This window comes from Triturus cristatus, chromosome 3_1 (assembly GCF_964204655.1).
Source record: "Triturus cristatus chromosome 3_1, aTriCri1.1, whole genome shotgun sequence".
Taxonomy (NCBI): Eukaryota; Metazoa; Chordata; class Amphibia; order Caudata; family Salamandridae; genus Triturus; species Triturus cristatus.
In genome coordinates, this window is record NC_140583.1 from 840,408,089 (window position 1) to 840,424,815 (window position 16,727).

The following is a 16,727-nucleotide window of genomic DNA, read 5'->3' on the forward strand; positions in this document are numbered from 1 at the left end:
GAACGTGCTGATATAATATGGCCGCCTATACGTCCACAATAATTTCCATTTTGAATTGAACACTAATGCATTTGGCTTAATTTAACAGATCGGGCTGGCACTGATAGAGTCGCTCGGTTCAGATGCTCGGGGTTGCATACCCCTGGCATTTTGTAATTTTGTTTAAAGATTAACCACATCCCCTCCCCTCCAGTGTGTGAGCTGCGCAGGGGCATGATGGATTGAACTGAAGTCAGAACCTGAAAAACCGGAGAAAATTCCATCCCTTTTGTAAGGCCTGTCTCGGATTTTTTTCCGATCTCTTGTAGTTAAAATATAACTACGCTCTTTCAGCAACTTTTCTTTACCCCACAAAGAAAGTCAACGGGTCAGCGTTTCTTTCTCTAATACTTTGATCCCCCTAGCTGTCAAAATAATGGTAAATCAACATTATTATATGGCTATATTTCAAACAAACGTTATCGAAACAAAAAGTAATTATCTGCTTTTTCACGATAATTCCTATATCACCCTCTTGAAAACACATGTAAGCGATAGCGTGGATTGCAGAGTGTGTGTAATCTTGGAGGTACCCTAGATGTTATCTTGTTTCTTCGTTACCTCAGAGGGTGTCTTTGATGCAGCCACAGCCACAGGCGCACACAACTCTCACGCCGTGGACTCGAGGGCTGGCCTGAGCGGCTCCGGTGAAGTTCGTGCTGCCCTGTCCGTCTGCGAGGGCTGTGTCTTCAGAGGCCAGAGACTGCGTGGGTGGAACTGCCAGCACTCCCCGCAGTCCGAGTCAGTCACCCATCTTATATTGCACTTATCACACCCGTAATATTGGGACGCGGAGGCTGATTTACACCAAGTGCAGCCGGTACCTGCCGCTGCATGAACCTCACTGCCGAGAATCCGCCTTCTAACGAGGAAACCTTTCCCCTAGATAATGAATCTACACTTCTATACGTAAAAGACACTCGAGAGCTCTTGGTCTTACATGGTGTGGTGTGTGTGTGTTCGATGATGTGCTGTTTTGTGTGAACATCGAAATGTCCATACCCGGCCTGCTGTTGATTTATTGGCACCTTGATGGTTTTCGGGGTTCACCTTTGTGAGGTGTTCGTCTGGGGGACACTGTAAGCAGTGACCGGCCCTTAATGAGCAGGGAAGCAGTGCGCCACGGACCCCTCTCCGCCCCATACTCTGGATCCTGGGGTAATTAGGGCTGACATGAAGACAGAACAAGAGTGAGTGTAGCTCCTAAAATGGAGACGGGGCAAGCTGGCCCCGTGACCGGCACAGGGACTGGCCATTGGCGAGCCTCTGCTGAGACAGCATAAGAGATGCGACCTATAGGACGCTATGGGATGGCTACACAGTGGAATTCTAGGGTTTAGCAGTACTTGCGGAAGGGTGTTTATCCACCAGTTTTCGTCATCATAGTGAGACATCCTGGGTGGGAGGGGAGTGCCAACTCTGCCTTGCCGAGTACTTCAAGAAAGCAACACATCAAGAAAGACACACACAAAGGCACCAAATTGTCAAGAGGAATACGCCATATTGTATTCATTTGGCACTTATATCAGAAAGGAAGCTGTTTCAGTGAGCAAGGGCTCACTGTGGCTATCTGCAGGTCAAGTTTGACTCCTCTTTTTTTTTTTAATTCAGCCTCTTATCCTTCCTAGGCTAGTAAATTGAGCACCAAAGGGACTGTAATAGGGCAACACCTGTTGTTAAGAGTACTTAGAAACCACACGTCTTGTATGAACTGCTGTGTAAAATAATAAGGTATTATCACTTACACGTTCTACGAACATTATGTTACTGGCATCTTGAGGTCCCTTATCACCAGTATTATGGCATCACCGTGTTTTCTCAATCTGGGTGCCCTGTTGTGCGATTCTGGAAGTGCCATGAATATTTTGTGTCCCTTACCTTTTGATGTTTAGTCGTCAGCGGTCAGTCGAGATTTTGCTCAATGTTTAGTTTAAAAGGTCTCTGTTTACTTTAGTGTGAGAGTAAGATGAGTCTGGTAAGATATTTGTTGAGTGTGATGACTACGGATAGCTGTGCCAAAATACTTCTCCTTTTTTGTGTCTACAGCTTAGCTGTCAAACAGACTTATTGCTAACAATATGGGTTCTATACACCTCATCAGGGGTAATGAGTGCTATATAAATGCAATTGCAATACAATATACCTAGAGTGGAACTTGCCTCCTCCAATTCCAATCACTGGCTTCCTTTGCTCAGTCTCTCCCAGCCACTAGGTTACGACTCTGTAAATCACATCTTGGTTGAGCCCAGTGGACTATCCATCCCTGACCTAGCGCTATTGGGTGTTAGCCTGTATCCTGCCACTCGCGTGCTTTCATTGAACTGAATGATTGACTACTTCACAACTGTCGCCCTCCCTGTCCACTTCTGCCACTCCCTACTGTGAGTCTTGTTCTAACCTGCATTATCTCATTAAACCCAGCTCTGTTGGCTTTGCCAATGCTCCTTTAGTTTGGAGTGCTTTCTGGTTGTCTGTTGGTGTGGCATGAATAGAGGGCTCTGTTCTAGCGTGTCAGAGGTATCGCAAACCAGGAAGGGTCTTGTTGAGTATTCTCTGGCATAAGACCCTCCTGCTGTATCAAGTGCTCCCTGTTCATTCCCCAGACATCAGTGAGGTGGGCCCGGCCGCAGGGAGGAGGGTGGAATACAGGTATGGAAAGTTCTTCTCTCTTGATAACCCTATCCATTAATTCCCACAAAGGCAATGATTACTACCCATAGTTTGCAATATCTTCTGTCTGTAAGTTCTCACTTTAAGATCAGGACTTTCGTGAGTTTTTTAATCTGTTTAGTGAAAAGAGTCATAATCCATCTAGTTTAATTAGGAGGAAAACAGTTTTAAAGTTAACTTGTGAGAAAATGGCACATCCAGCTTCAGCACCCGCGTACATTCAAAAGTGTCTCCAGTTTGCCTGGTAAAAATATGCCTGTAGGAGAGATGTTGGAAAAGCGGAAATCTCCCTGAACTAGGGGCAGCCAATAATGAGAATTTACGGCACACTTGACTCAAGTAATAACAACTTTTCACACCCCTACTGTGAAATCTTTGGGCAGTGATGGGGAAAGCTCTTCTGAAGTAGCTGGTGTTATATGATATGATCTTTGCTTGTAATGCACACACATAATTGGAAGGCTTCATGGAGAGGCACAGTGGGTGGGATATTGGAACGAATAAAAGTAGTATTTTTTTTGGCAGATGTCGGCTAAAACTCTTCCAGATATCATTGTGTGCGCAGAGGGTGGCAGGGGGAGTGGGGGTCGTCAAAAGTGCAGACTCTACACTGAAGTAGGGTCAATCGCTTGTTAGGAGAATGGATATCTTAACAGTGGTGGCAGATTCTTTCCATTTTCGTAAATCTTGGCCCCTTCATATTCAGAAGTGGCACCCTGTGGCATCCATATTCATCCATATTTGAATTCAGATCCCCATTTTGAGCTTGGCACATTTTTCAGCCGGCTGCAATAACACAGGCTGTACTGGCAGCACAATGTATAATGGAATAAAGGAAAAAATAGCTTCAGATGTGTTGAACCTGCGCTTACAATCATTGTAAAGTTCCAGTTCTCTTCTCAGCATTCTAGATGCACCTAACCCTAAAGGTGGGGCAACCCGGGGCAGGGGAACCCCACCAATCTATCGTTGTGATTAAAGATGCAAAGTACACAAACCTTTTTCTCTTCACCTGAAAATGTTTTCCAGTTAAAGAAATTCCTTCAGTTACAAGAGAAAATATGGGGTGTTTGCTTACTTTACAAAGTTCCATGTTTACTTCAGGACTTTTTGGCACTAAAGTTAAATTCACTAATTCGGTGTCAAAACCATTTGAAATAATAAATAAATACTCTTAAAGGAGTGCATTTATTGTTTTTCCCAACATTCCTAATAGACTCTTCCGTTTTCTACCATAGGAGTATTTTCCCCACAAGAACATTTAATTCCCACCCAAACCTGAGCCAAGGCCTGGTCTAGATCCTCAATTCTTGAAGATATTCTTGAAAATCAGCCATTTGCACGTGCAGACAGCACATTTGTGCATCTAAGACCAAATTAAATGCATACATTGTGAACTGGACCCTACTTCATTAGTTATCTTTACTCTCACCCTCCCCTATTGTCCCAGATATGTTACTACTTTTCCTCAACTCCCCCCTTGCTGGAGGGCATATCATGCTTGAACTACACTGTCCTGTTAAGAACTTAATGGTATGGCTCTACAGCCTTCTGTTCAATCTTACTTTCATTTTTACAGATTTACACTTCAGTTGCATTATTCCCACTCTCTCCACATTGCCTACACTCTTGCATTTACCTGCGTGTCTCTGTACCATATTGCCACTTGTCTGATGCGGCTATACTTTTTTCAGTGCTTGCACCTTAAGACCTACAAGGTCTCCATCCTCGGTAGCTGTCCCCTGGAGTGACTCTAACCTGTTGCCTTTTTCTCTGGGATGTACTCCAGCACTTATTTTCAGCCTATCCCACCCTGATACTTTTATACAATGGCATCATATGTTTCTGCTGCATACATTTGGGGACATTAAGGTCGCTGGAGAAAATGATTCAAAGACTGCCTCCTATTTAATGCTCTCTAAGCCTTCACCAAAGACTATTGACCTCAAAGGTTTTTCCTCCAAATGCAACCTTTTTGCATGAATTGTCTGAAGAAAGAGTTTCGGGGTAATAGTGGAAAGACATTGGAAAAGTGCGTACTTTTTGAAGCGCGCCATTAGGGCACCGAACCCCGGTATCCCGGCTACGCCCCCTTGTACTTTCTCATGGCTGGATTGGCCTCTGCGACTGTCGAGGAATGCTTCCGGGGTGAAGAGGCAGGTCGTGACGTCACTTCCGGGCAGCACAGGTGCTGGAGGGGGAGGAGTGGTTGGGGGCCTATTTAGGCCGAGTTGCCCGGGCACTCGTCCTCTTCTCCTTCCAGTGCCGGCCCCGGAGTCTACTGACCTCACGAAGAATCCCACCCACCCATTCCTTAGAGCTATGTGTAGGTCTAGCTCGATGCAGTGGCAGTAAGGAGGCCACATAGTGTCTTGCATTGTTAAGGGGAGTCCCCCGGCATACTCCCTAGGCCATCACTGAGGGGGAGAGATGGTAAGTTCACCCCAGAGGGAATGGCTACACCAGCTGGGGGCAAGGGCGCCCCGTTACACACTAGGGCATGGGGCTATGGCCCATGGTTACACCCTATGAACCCCCCCTTGGGCAGCCTGGTAGTGGATGGGTGGGTCCCTAGGGTTGCGGATAAGGACCAGGTGGCAGGGTCCAACTTCTTAAGGACGCAGGTGGGTTGCGCCTGCGTGGTTCTCATTTGGGGGGGTAGGAGACAGAAGGCCCCTTGGTGCCGGAGCCTTAGATAACATCTTTTTACACAACATGCTGATGGTTTATGATATTAGGTTGAGCAGATATATAAATATCAAGGTGTGACGACATTTTTATAAAGTTTGATACGTTTTGAATTATAGAATTGTTAGTTATAAATTGTTGTGCTTATTTGGATGTTTTATGGTGATAAACATGGCGTTTTTTCACCCAAAATAATGGTTGTCGAATCACTAATTTTGTGGGATGGATGGGAGCGGGGCCGGGGGCAACCTGGGGGGTCCGGGTCCTATGAGTGAGTATCAGGGAGGAAACGAGTCCCTCAAGCTACTTTTGAGGTATTTTAGTGTTTTTATGTGGAGCCTGCAGGCTGTATCAATCCATGCCTCAGTGTGCTCCTTTCTTTCAGCTTCCACACGAGAGACACCACAAGTGCCACCTATCTTAAAAGTGATGAGGGACGTTTTAATTGTCACATGTATTAAGTAAGGTGGGACAGCTCGGTGTCATCCTGGGCTTTTTTCTCTCTCTCAGGCATGGACCGTGAACATGGGTTGCCAAACGCAAACGGCACCCGAAGTATAAGCAATAGCCGGAAGCTAACTAATTAAAAAAAACTTGAGTGATCTTTATTCTGGAGATGCAGTGGTAAAGAAGCACGTAGACATGCTTTTTGAAAGGTTTCTCAGACAGAACCTGTGAGGCATTACCTTCTTTTATCATTAAATCAGCCCTCATTAGCCAGCTCAATAATCCCACTGCTGGCTGAAGCTCTTAGGACTGGTGGCATTCCTATGCTAGCTCTTCTGTACCGTTACAGAAGGGGACCGAGTGTAATAACAAGGGCCTTAGTCCTGTGGGGAGAAGCAGTCCACAATGTATGCTTGGGCTGTGCCAACTCTGCTCAGCAACACAAGTAAAATAGGCACAGTCAGCCATATTAGGCCTTATTTGTGAAGTGAAGTTTGAGCCCCAAGGCACATTGGGTACCCATGTGCGCAAAGATGTTTCAGCCTACATGTCATAGCTTCTGGGAATTCCTCTGGGTAGCATTCCATTCCATATTCCTTGTCTCTTCTAGCTATCACAGAAGAAGAAACCAAACTGAAGCCGAAGATGTCTACATGCAATAGCGCATGAGCAACCAAATACACTTGTTGCCTTTTGTGTGCCTTATCAACGATGTGCTGCTTGAAGCACCAGGCAATGCAAACTTGGCACCTATGGCAAACTTGGCACGTCCAGGTGGGAAAACTCCTCCCACCTTGGAAGGCTCATTATGACAATGAAAAGTCATGGATAAACATTCTTGAGCCAATATGAACTACTATGAATTCCATGTGGTAGCATTCAATCCTACATGGTGCTGCTGTTCTACTGTACCACAGAAGTGACTTGACGGCCCACCTACACACACAGGCATCCACAAATGTGTCGCAGGCTTCCTGGGCCTTACTGGTGATGTCCAGCTTGAGCTGTAGGCAATCAGGAGCCACATCTGAGCATTGACCTTCCTGGGGGAGCCTCACCAAACCCTTGGAAACTAGTGGGTGAAAACTGCTTGCGCCAACACTTAGTGCCACTGGGAGCTGACACTCACCTGGAACACCCAAGCTTTGTGAACTGACTACTAATGTATGACCGTCTCATCATATGCACAGTTTACTTGGGTGTTAGTTGACATGGGCAAGCCTAACATTACCATGAAGGACAACAAGTGCAAAACTCCTACCAGCAAGCCAATGCTTGAATAAGAAATGCTGCTGGAACTGCACCATGGGAGAAAACAGTGCATTTTAGCACCAAGTGGTCCTTGAAGGGTTTCCATGTAATATAGGAAGAAGATGGTATGCAAATCCAGGAGAATTATGATGCTGCTGCACTCATCTGAGGCAAGTGTACCCCCCCCCCCCCCCCGCAAACCTTAAAAGATACCAGCATTGCATTAACTAGATGAGCAGGTTGCAGGCCTACCTTAAATGAATCAGCAGAATATGTATTCTTCATTACTAATGTTTACCTACAACAGCCCAAACTAGTACTAGACTTCCCTACGCTTTATTGCATTGTATTACAGCATTGGCACATCCCAGACCAGGACCCAAATCGTTTGAGGATTGACTTGGAAGAGCTGCTCCTTTTGTTATGGAATGAATTAATAAATTACTGGGGTTTATAAAACGCAGCTGCCCCAAGGGGGAGATCAAAAGTATTGACCATCTAACAAGATGAAAGAATGGAAAATAACCACGTTTTCAGTTGCTTCCTGCAATGACCCCGTAACTAGTAAATCAGAGGGGAGAGAGAATTCACTCCACCCTTTGCTTCCAGAAAGGAAAAAAAGGCCTTCCTCCTTTCCTAACTAGATGGATTTTGGGGACTTTGCAAGCTTAGAATTTACAGATCTTAGATTCCTAGTTGGGTGATAATGTTGAAATCTTTCCACAACATATTTAGGACCGATATCACGAAATGCTCTATGGGCCTAAAATAGTGCTTTAACTTGGGTATACTGATAACCAATGAAGATTTTTTAAATGATGGGACATTGCGAGCGGCGATGGTTGACAGGGTATAGGTTTATGCAGTGGCCTATATGAGAAGAGCTTGGTTATCTAGCACCAAAGGGAGGGGATACTGTGTGGGACATAGTATCCATGTAGTGCCCACAGGGAAATGTATTTCCTCAAGTTACTTTTCCTTTATCACGTGTGGGATGTCCCTGGAGCCTCTGCCCTTGATGACAGCAGTGACCCTCTCTCACTGTCTGTGGATCCAGTGATAACCTGTGTGTGTGGGTGAAAAGATACTGGAAGGGACTCTTACAAAGAGAATAGATTGCACCCTCTCATGCCCATGAACACAAAGGTTGTAAATAAGAGATCCATGCCATGTTCCTAGGTACCCTGTTGTTTTTGCATGTTCCTAGGATAGGCACACAGAACAGTTGTAAATACCATTAATCCAAATGGGAATAATTTACATGCTCGGTATCGCTCATGAAAACCAGGCCTTAACCGCATCGCTGCTCATGACGGAACCACTCCGTCATGAGCCACGGGCACCGTGTGCTTATGACGGAGTGGTTCCGTCATGCTGCGGCCGTTGGCGGCCGCTCCGCCCACGCGGCGCTGATTCCCCGCTGTGCGGGCGATTAGCACGAGTGGGCGGAGTCGTGACGGAACCACTCCGTCATGAGCACAGCGCGCCCGTGGCTCATGGCGGAGTGGTTCCGTCACGAGCATGGCAGCACCGCGCTGCCCCCAAACCCCCCCAGCGCCGCGGCAAAATTTGTGCCGCGGCGAAGGGGTTAATCTGACCAATGTGGACCAACAATGAACACATCGACTTGGGTAAAACACTTCTCCAGTCTTTATTCCTCTTCCTCAAATGACATGGACTATTGCCCGTTAGATTATGAAATTACCCCAATTGTAGCCCCATTATTTTTTAGTTTGAAGGAAACAATGGCAGCTATAGACACACCAGGAAAGGCTCCTGGCCCTGACAAAATACCTGGAGACTTATGGAAGCATGATAAAGGTGTTTGGGGCCCTTACATTAATCTGTTGTGCAACTCTGTTGCCTCGGGCGCACCCCTACCAGAAACTTGGAAAGGGGCAGAGATTACAACTATTTTCAAGAAGGGCGATCGCCACAACCCCTCACACTATCGACCAATTAATCTCATTGACGTTTTACAGAAGATATATGCTAGGCAAATTTTAAATAAACTGACAAATTGGATTGAGGAATATAATATTTTATCACAATATCAGGCAGGTTTTAGATCAAAGACTAGCATGACTGACCAGGTTTTTAGATTTCTTTGTATTGCCTGGATACATATATTATTTAGGAAGGGCCATTTGTATATCGCCTTTGTGGACTTAAATTAAAGGCAGCGTTCGACCTTACCCCCAGAAACCTCCTTTGGAAGTCTTTAAAAAATCAGGGGGTTCCGGGGGAAATTCTTCTACAGATAATAAGACTACATGAAGACGGATGGGGTCCACTAGGTGAACTAACTGAACCGATTAGAGTTAACAGGGGTGTAAGACAGGGGTGCGTTTTAGCTCCCATTTTATTTTCACTATGTGTCAATGACATCCCTGAATACCTTCTGGGTTGCGATCATGATTCTCCCAAGCTAGGGGGGCGCCTGTACCGGCACTCCTCTTTGCTGACGATACGATTTTAATCTCCCAAACTCCGAAAGGCTTGCAAAATTTAATAAATCTATTTGGGGTATACTGCAAAGCTAAGGGGCTAGAAATAAACTTTAGCAAAACTAAATATATGGCAGTTAACCCACATAAAACCTTCAGGAAAAATGTAACCGTGAACAACCAGAAGATCGAGCATGTGCATGATTTTAACTACCTAGGTATTACGTTGGATTCAAAAATGTCTTGGAGATCACAGCTAGAAAAAATCAAAACTATACTACTCCAAAACACTTTCCCATTAATAAGAAAAATAGAAAGTAGTTTATCCAAAGCAGTCGCACCCGCTCTCGAAGTATACAAATACAAGGCGCAATCGGCTTCATTGTATGGGGCGGAGCTGTGGGGCCCCCTGACGAATGATACATTCAAGGTGGGTGAAAACAAGTTTCTCAGGAAAGTCCTAAGCCTTCTGAAACGCACACCACTGACCCCCGTTTTGATGGATTTAAATTTTCACCGTGTGGACGACCAGGCTAACCTAAGACAATTGTTATTTTGGGTTCGCCTGTGGTGCACTGAGGAGCTTATTCATTATAGAGAGGTGCTTGAGGAAATTCTAGAACTTAATAAAGGTATAGGTTTGACTTGGCTAAAGCATATACACAACTGTTTTTTTAAATTGGGGCTTAAGCATTTTTGGGAGGAGCCCTCTGGCTTGACCACAACCTCAAAAAAGCTTTTAAAGATGACCTATTGGTCTTTTATACATGGTTTTTCGTCCCATTCTTCTAATGTGGGATCATTGACATCGCGGTTCCTTCAAATAAAAACAGTTTGGAAGTTTGAGTCCTTTCTGGATGAGATACAGCCACAGTTAGCTAAATCTTTATACCTTAAATACCGCTATGGTGTCCTACAGATAAAGGCAAATACTGTGAAATGGGCGCCTGGTGAAACAGAGGAGAGCAGATGTGTACTATGTGATTTAGGTGCAATAGAGAACGAAACACACCTACTGTTCTTCTGACCAGCCTATTTGCAATGTAGGAAGAAATGGATTAAACCCATTTGTCGTCTTCTTGGTAGTAGATCCTGCCATGAAGCAGAAAGATTATTACGTTCTGATACCACGCAAACAGTGGTTTTTAGTATTAGCAGGTATTTGTTTGCCGTAAGCTTGGTAAGGAAAAGGGAAGGCCTGAAACTCTAGGCTGACAAGAATTAATAGTATAATGAACTTGGCACGTGCATTTTATAATTATAAAATGAAATGTATAATGATTTATAGACTATTCTTAGTATTTATTAATGAAGCAATTGTTTTTATTTTATATATTATTTTAGAGGTATTTATTTAACTGTACAGTTGAATTTTTTTTAATGACCCGATATGCTTATTCCTCATATCTGTTTTTATTAATCTTTTATACTACCATGCAAAATTGCAAAACATTTGATATATCTTTCCAACATCACAAAATTGGTCGATTATTCCATGTAGTATCCAGTGTGTCTAGCAGTATTGTTTCCTATCCTTAACTTGATGCATTGTCGAAATTCTTGCATTGTCGAAATTGTTGTACTGTATTTTTATTGTGTTAACCTTTTATGGTCTTTTATACCGAAATAAAGATTGAATTGAATTGAATTGATTTGGGGAACACTTCAAGGGAGAATGATATTAGGTACACTGATTATGTCCTCACTGTGCTACCTGGATAAGAATTCAAAGTGGGTGAATGAGTTTACTTTTAAGCACGTCAAGAACTGGTTCACCTCTAAGCACTTAAAATAATTTAGGGTTGCTATTTGACGTTATTTACTGCTGCCTGGTTTATGGCACTTGGACCTTTAATTCCTTCAATTCTCTTCTACTGTGTAAACTTAAGTGGGCCTAACATGTTAGATGCCATGGAAATTATGGGTTTGATACACAAGCCTGACAAAGAAAACACCCAGTAAAGCAAGCACTGGCAAAGCCAATTGATTAGGCTTGCATTTCTAGTCATAACTAAAAAAAAAAAAGCCTGCTGCAATGAATTAAAGAAAACGAAAAATAATAGTTTTTATATACAAAGCACCTAGGAGTCAAAGAATTAAATATGTGTTGTATCATTGTAAAATAGTCTTTCATGCATTGAAACAAAACAAAAACACTCACTATGAGGCAAAATGATACCAGCCAATAGCTTGAGGTAAGAGAAATAGTCCACTGGGCTAGCCAAAGCTCAACCTATGCATTTTTTAAAGAACTGGTTACAAACAACTGATTGAGAACCTGAACTACAAAGAGTCCTGCGCCTAAAAATGGCAAATGGTTTCCCTAAGAACCACACCCCACCAGCTCACTGGCCTAAAATGGCTGCTCTGGATAGAGGCAATGTGCACACAGCGCTTTGGGGGACAGCAGCTGCCATGTTCTGATGTGTTACATGATTTGTTTATTAGACTTTCTTCACAAAGGGCTCTATACATGGAATGTGTGAGCGCAGCCATCTATTTACTAATGTAAATGTTATTCTCGTTAGCGGCTCTCTCAGGCAAGCATCATAAAGCTATAAATTACAAAAAAGCCCATCCTTGACTCCTCCACAAAAAGGCGAACCTGGCTCTGCGGCGACAGATGGGAAACTTGAGAAGAGGGGGTCTTCTTGGCCAGTCTCTCTGTTGCAAGCATCCCAAGATGCTGTTTTCTGAGGTCGTTGCTTATGGAAATCGCACAACAATTCCTTGGGGAGAACTCTTTGAAATCAAGTTTATTGCGCATCACGGGGTCCTGTGGTCACCGGGGTGAACCTCGAGCTCATAAAATGGCGCCCTCCCTCCACGAGACTCTCGGCCCATGCGCACAGCACGCCATAGCAGCCGCTACCACCTGGCGCACCTTTTCACAGCTGAAGCCCATCACATAGGTCATGGTGGGTGAGGCTAGGTTGAACCCCGCGGTGACAGTCTTGGCACGGTGTTTTTGGAGAAGGAAGATTTTTGGTGAGCAGATGTGAACTGCGTGGCATGAGACATTAATTGCCCCTCCACTGATGCCAATCACACGGCGGCAATTACGCTGCATTTTTGCCCCTCTGCTATTACCGGTGCCCCTTAGACATGAAGACTTGGGGGAGGGGGGGGGGGGTGGGCACGGTGTGCCAATGGCTAAATCTCAGACTGGCACGCGTCATACTACTTAGCCCTGACTGAAAACGGAAAACCTGAGGGTATGAAACATTGTGTCTTGATAAGAGCGTTTCACACAGGGCTCCGACTGGATCTATCTGGCTGCCATCCAGCACCATCCATCACTAAACAATACACCGGTCTGTTCTAATCGAGCCGGCCACTGTCCAACGCGACTGACCCGCAAACAATGCGAACCACAGCCTAGCACAACGGCAGCAGACCGCTGTGACACCAGGAACACTTCTAGGCCTTATTTGAGGCATGCAGAATGGATGGGTGTGCCTGTGGCCCCAGCGCAGGTTTCAGATCCGATGGAGGGAGGCTGAGGGGAGCTGTGAGGCAGATTCAATTGGGAACGCCACAAAGTACCTTGTTTTTGTTGTTGTTTTTTTTACCTTCCTACCGTGCTATTTCATGATGTTTTCTTTTTTTAAATATTGTATCCAGGCATAAGGGCGGGTAATTCTCGATTGTGACGATTGACTCAGAGAAGTGGGTGGTTCGGCCTCAATTTATCATTTTTTTTATACTTGTGGCTGCTATTAAGCCACTTCATTCTTAGATTATTAAATAAAAAAGATCAAGGCCTGTCTGCAGAGGTGATTGTAGGTCGTTACACGTGGACCCCCTCGGAACACGACGGTCGGCGTCTGTCCTCTCAATAGCGCTGCCCTCGGTAAACAGGCCCCTGTCCGGCCTTATTTACCGCGCTGCCTCGGCACACAATAGACACGAAGGAGAGCCCCCTTCAGTAAACAGGGGCCCCGCCGTGAGCTTCCATGGCTGGGTGATTCATAGCAGACGTGTAGGCGCTATTTGCAAGCTAGTAGCAGTTTTAAGACAAGGATACCTGTTGGATGTTCGGGGACCTCTGCTCCATTAAATCCGAGGCGCGGTAGGTTCCCTTGTAAATCGGGGGGTTTGTCTGAATGTCACAATCTCCCACCCCTACCCTTTCTCCAGAGGCTGATTCTGTGCATGTCTGGGGTTGGGCCCTACCCAAGCCCAGACTACACAGGCCTCAGACCAAAGACAAGCCTGCCGAGACGTCTACGTGTGTCGCTCATTGCCTGCCAACGGATTGGTTTAATTAAGAATTTATTGCAGCCAGTCTCTTTATTATTAACTATCCCCTCATAATGTGGATTTCAGATGTGGAATAAAGTCGTTTGTCGGCAAAACATCCTCTTGTAGCATCCACACGCGAGCAATTTCCTCAGGAAAACAAGGCGTTTTAGAGGGAAAAACAATATTTGCGGCTGAACCAATACACACAATTTCGTGTTCTTTTTTTCTCTAAATACCAAATGCTTCTGAACTCTTCCTGAACCTTTCGAAGGAGGCGAGCGGCCATAAATCACAGGACAATGGCGGACTGTTCCCGGTTCATCCTCTTTGCACGTCCTTTCTGGGCCTAGGAGCAGGTAACACCCGCCTGGACACGGCACACACTTGGTTTGTCCAAACGTGGCCACATCAAAGCAAAACCCCGTTTGCTCTCCCCCGCCGCCACCCCCAGCCAACTGGTTTGCAATTAGAATTCCACCGAGTACGACAAATGCAGGGCAATAAACTGGTCACTCAGAGCCTTATCCCAGATCAAGAGGAAAGACCTAAACCACCCCGAGGAGAAGATGGAAACCTTGCCACAGGCTGTCTCCAATCTCTTGCCAGCAGTGTGTGCTTTCCCTAACTGCACGCCCAGCCACCAGGTCACCAGAACCTAAAACGGTGGCTGGGAAAAGGTGCTGGGGACCTATTTAGCCTCTTGGGCTACAAACACCCATTGGGCTGCTTTTGGGCTATACCCAAGTAACCCAATTTCACAAAATGGCCGCCGCTCCCAAACTGCCCGTGGGGCAGAGCTCGCGGGGCTCTGCTGCCCCCAAACGCCCCTTGTGGCAAAAGCTGTCGCTGCAATACAGCAACAAAAAACAAACTGTAAAGTACCACGGCATTTCTTTTTCATGTTGCTCTGATTGCGGGCCATATTCAGATGAATTCGTTCTATACTTACACTTGCTGGCCGCACTTAATTCATCTTACGAATCAATAGCCAATATGAGGGCGCCCGAATAAAGCGCCGAGCTGCCCGCTGCCTGCTGGTTATTAAGCAGTGCGGGCCCTCGCGGTGCATATCAATGCACCTGTCAGTGCGGTTCGCCACAAAATTTATGACTGCCAGCTCTGTGGCGCTAAGCGCTTCGGCGGGGAGTGAAAGGAAGCGCGCTTCCCAAGCCCCGGGACTCTCGGCTTTGTAAAACAGGCCGAAGCGTGGGAGGAAGGCCGGCAAGAAAGAATCCCCGACTCCGCACATTTCTGCCTTTTCAGAGCCCGCGGGCCCGGTTGATATAAAGTGCCGCGGAGCGCGCCCGCCACTATTTGCTTGCTTCTGTGCTGGATGCCGGCACTTAGCTCCGAGGCTCGCCCGGGAAACGCGTGTGATATTTGGATGGTTTGGGGGTACGGCTTCCCGACAGGATGATACTGCAGCACGGGGCTGGGGCTCCCGACCACGAGGGACGGATGCAATCTTCTGGGCTCCCTGCTCGCGCTTGGTTTGTTTTTATTCTTTCCGGGATGGGCCTGACTGGTTGCATTTGTTAGGGCCCGATTATGTGGCTAAAAGGAGTTTCGGCTTCTGCCCGGCGTTGCTGCTGATCCACAAAAGGCCTCTGGGAGCTAGCAGTTGCAGCTTTTGGGCGGTTGTAGTCGGGGCCCTCACAGAGGCCTACGGAACGAACTTGCCGCCTGAGTGTTTCGGATGTTAGTTTGCGAACAGACTACGAGAAATGATTGCTAAAAACAATACACAAACATACAAGATAAGTTTTAGGAAAATATCGGAGCATCCACAGAGTCATCGCACTGAAACTTTAGCAACTGTTTCCAGCCTCTTCCGGTTCCGCCGCCGCCAGGCGGGTCCTCTTTAGATGTATTTCCTTCAACCCTGTACCTTCGTGACCGGATTTTCTTACAACTAACATCGAATACTGCTGTGATATGTAAACACTAACGTGTGGCTAGACTACTAACACGCGAGCAGTCCTATTTCAGGAATTTTCGCTGCATTTGTAATAAACGGAGCAGGCCCCTCGTCCTCAATGCGCATTAACCCCTGCGGTACCGCGCTGCTAGGGTCAATCTGTTGTGTGAGGGGCAGTGCGTGAAGTCTGCGGCAGTGTGAAACCAGGAGTCGTCATCGGTGACATTACATTTAAAATAAACTCACCGTTCTGTGGAGTTTTTCTTTTAACCCTCTTCGTTGGGTCTTTGGGCGACTCCTGAAAATCCGCCGGGGAGGGTCTGTAAAGAAAGGAGACATTGGAGTGGGTGGTGTACAGAATACAACTCACGCGCCCTGGCCTGCTTCTGCACAGCGCTGCGGGGGTTTGATTGTACTTCGCGCCATGTGAGGGGGGGGGGGCGATAAATCAAAAGCTATGCTTGCAAAGTGTGTGGTGTTTCACTTACAAAGGTGAGCAAGCGGCATCGCTACAAGCCCTGAGGAAAAGTCAAAATACATTTCAAGTTGTCAAAATAACTCCCAGAAATGTGCCTTCCGGCATAAGAGAGGATACGAATCAATGTTTGACATTGCTGTTCGCCCGAGCATCTTATTTCCTTTTTATTCAGTTTGTAGCGGTTTCACTTTTGGAAATTATGTTTTACCCATCACTAGTGCCAAGACGAATCTTGTGTATATTGAGCTGCACAAAACATAGAACATAAAACAATCTGAAGAATTGAGTCAGATCGCCCGCTGGCGTGTATTTATTTTTATGTATTTATTTTTGTGAAAGTAACTGCGTTTGTTGAGATTTGGGAAAACGTGTTTTATGAATTATTAGTAAACAACAAAGTGTGTAAAAGTTTCTAATTCGAAGACGACACGATGTTCGTAATTTAAAAACGAACGAACACTACAGGGGGAGCGTTTTCTCACGACTGCAACAGCCTTGTATGAAAAACATCCACGTGACAAGCGCCTCGGTGGGAAATGTGAGT

The 16,727-nt window shown here is 45.8% G+C and overlaps 1 protein-coding gene across 9 annotated transcripts in view; it reads right to left on the reverse strand.

Annotated features, from left to right (window-relative positions):
• HOXD3 (homeobox D3) overlaps positions 1-16,727 on the reverse strand; it is a 426,989-nt gene that overhangs the window by 123,607 nt on the left and 286,655 nt on the right. For all 9 annotated transcript variants that reach the window (XR_014978916.1, XR_014978917.1, XM_085645240.1 and 6 more), the window contains one exon: positions 15,952-16,025. The gene's annotated coding sequence lies outside the window, so the exon portion shown is untranslated. The remainder of the gene's footprint in view (positions 1-15,951; positions 16,026-16,727) is intronic.